Here is a 3,204-nt window from a genome sequence, read left to right on the forward strand (position 1 = left end):
AAAGCGTGCGATCCATGGGAAGATAAATATGGCATTCTCTTTTTTTTTTCATCAGTGAATAGCCATGTTAAGTACGGCGATTTTGCCCGCAATTTGATTGCGATCAGAGGATATGTCAGCAAAAGGGTTGCTTTAGGCACCCTACAAACGAACTGACGTGTTTTAGCCAAACGTCACTTATGCGCTACTCTCGTCCAAACTAATCACCGTAAAATTACAGCGAAAATTACTGGTAGTTTACTCAGGCGATTTTTTGGGAAATGAGGAAGTTAGCAAAGTACTAGATCTCTTTATTGATTCTAATTGTAAAAATTGAATTTATAAATAAACTTGAAATACTTGAATAAAACGTTTACTCAAACACTGTTATACTGAGCAAGAAGAAGTGCGTCCGGTTGTGAAAAGGGAGTGGGAACTTAAGTAGCGACGACGGCAACGCCAACGAAAACATCACTTGAAAATATAACTTTATTTCATATGTGCTACTTCATGATGATGTCAATTCGTTCAACTTAAACAGAAACGGCCAACTCACCAGGAACCAAATTGGAAGGCGTACAGGAATCGTATTGGTATTGTGAGTTCGTATTATAAATATGCCCGTTGAGGTGATGAGATAAAAGTATTAGTAAATATATGAAAATTCCATGCTTTTGAACTGCGGAAGAAAGAATGAATAAGCGAATGCTCCTCGCAGTTAAATAACGCAACTTTCATTCTTTCTTTTAGCAAGAAGCTGTTTTCAGCTATATTGGACTGCGTGCGTGGTGCTTAAGCCTACAATCTTTTGGCAGTGATAACCTCCAGCATCGCTAATTCCCCCAAATAGATAGAAAAGCACAGAGATACAGGGGCACCCAACGGATCTTTTCGGTAAATTATCTGTTCGGAAGGTCCTCAATCCCCTACAATTTTCTTAAGGGAATTTTCACCTCGAATGTTCGTGATACGGGATATTTACGGCCTAATGTTTTCGAATTCATAAAAATGTCGTTTTGGACACCGAAAAAAGGTCAGCTAAGATTTTCGGAGCGAAATAAGACCTAAGGTTTTCGGAAAATGGACAAAAATGCCCTAATAATTTCGAAAAGACTCAAGTTCCCCTAGAATGACCGAACAGATAAAAATATTATAGCGCGGCTTGAATTGAACCTACAGAGCTTTAAAAGCACTCCAGATAGCCTAAAATTGCGTTTCAGAGGATCTGAGAGAAAACTTTTGTTGGGTGCCCCTGGAGATATAGTGAGGCAATAAGTAACCACCAGATAGAATTGCATTTCTTTCAGTGAGAATGAAATACAGGGGAAAACGACATTTGTCATACGAATGCTTTTTATAACCCACGGTCTTTAATCCTTACGTTTTCACCTTTCATTTGGAGACAGAAACCATTTGTACGGCCCTGATATGAATGTGACGCCGGGTCACGGATTGTAATTTCCGGTAGGATCTAGAGTATCGTTACGCATCTTGCGTACGTTACTCTTGTACGTTTTTCAATGTTTCGCTGTTTATATTTTTAAATGAAATTCAGGGGAAAGCATTTGTTATTCACCTTTCATCTGAAGACAGGTACTGTTTCTACATTGATTGTTTCTCTATAGTAAACGTGAGAAATCTTTATCTATCGACCGATTAGCCGACCGGATAGCTCAGTTGATTGAGCATCGGACTACCGTGCGGGAGGTGGTGGGTTCAAACCCCGGCCGGACAAACACTCAGGGTCTTTAAATAACTGAGGAGAAAGTGCTGCTTTTGTAATGACATCTGCAAATGGTTAGACTTTCTAGTCTTCTCGGATTAGGACGATAAACTGTAGGCCCCGTCTCACAATACTTCAATGGCCAAAACCCTGTGGGACGTTAAAGAATCTGGTCTTTGTGTTGTTTCGTGATTTCATGGGCTGGGTGGGTAGGATGAGGTCATTAATGGACATATGCTGATGTAAACCGCATTTGAATATATATATATATGAATAGAAAATGCGGTATATAAATGCATTACCATTACCATTACCCGGGGGGTCATAGAGTGATTTAGTTGCCAAATTTTCGGTTAAAGGGAGAGCTTCACGGTTCTGAGCATGCCCATGAATCAAAATACTTTTTCGCATATAAATTTCAGCGATAATGACACATAGTGTGCCCATATAATTTTAATCGATACATATAATTTTCAGCGATAACAACACATAGTGTGCGCATATAATTTTCACCGATAACTAAACTTAGCCCACACATATAAATTTCAGTGATAATAAAACATAGCCTGCGCATCAAAATTTCAGCCAAAACGACACATACCGCATGCGCATTATAAATGTTAGCGTCAACGAAACATAACGCGACCATATAATTTTCAGCAATAACAAAAGATAGCGCGCATTTATAATTTTTAGCAATACCTAAACATAGTGCACGCATATAATTTTTAGTGATAACGAAACATAACGAGACCATATAACTTTAAGCGATAACGACACGGCGCGCACATAATTTTCAGCGGTTTTGACACATAGTGCGCACATATAATTTTCATGAATAACGATACTCAGTGTGCGCATATAATTTAGGCAATAACGACACATAGCAGGCGCATATAATTTTCAGCGATAACCAAACATAGCCCTCGCATAGAAATTTCAGGGATAATGACACATAGCCCACGGATGTAAATTTTAACAATAATGACCATAGCCTACGCTTATAAATTTTGGCGATAACAAAACCTAACGCACACAGATAATTTTCAGCAATACCTAAACATAGTGAGCGCATACAATTTTGAGCGACAACAACACATAAGGCGTGCATATAATTTTAAACGCTAATGACACATAGCGCGTGCATATAAATTTCAGCGACAACAAAACGAATCCGACGCATATAAATTTCAGTGATAACGACACATAGCCCGCGCATATAATTTTAGGCGATAACGAAACGTATTGCACGCATATAATTTTCAGCGATAATGACACATAGCGAAAGCAGATAAATTTCAGCGATAATGACACATAGGCCATTCATATAATTTTAAGCAATAACAACACATATTGTGCGCATATAATTTTCACCGACAACCAAGCTTAGCCCACGCATATAAATTTCAGCGATAATGACACATAGGCCATGCATAAAAATTTCAGCGACAACAACACATAGTGTGCGCATATAATTTTGAGCGACATCGACACATAGCGTG

Source organism: Pavona decussata, unplaced genomic scaffold, assembly GCF_977016875.1.
Source record: "Pavona decussata unplaced genomic scaffold, jaPavDecu1.1 SCAFFOLD_336, whole genome shotgun sequence".
NCBI lineage: Eukaryota > Metazoa > Cnidaria > Anthozoa > Scleractinia > Agariciidae > Pavona > Pavona decussata.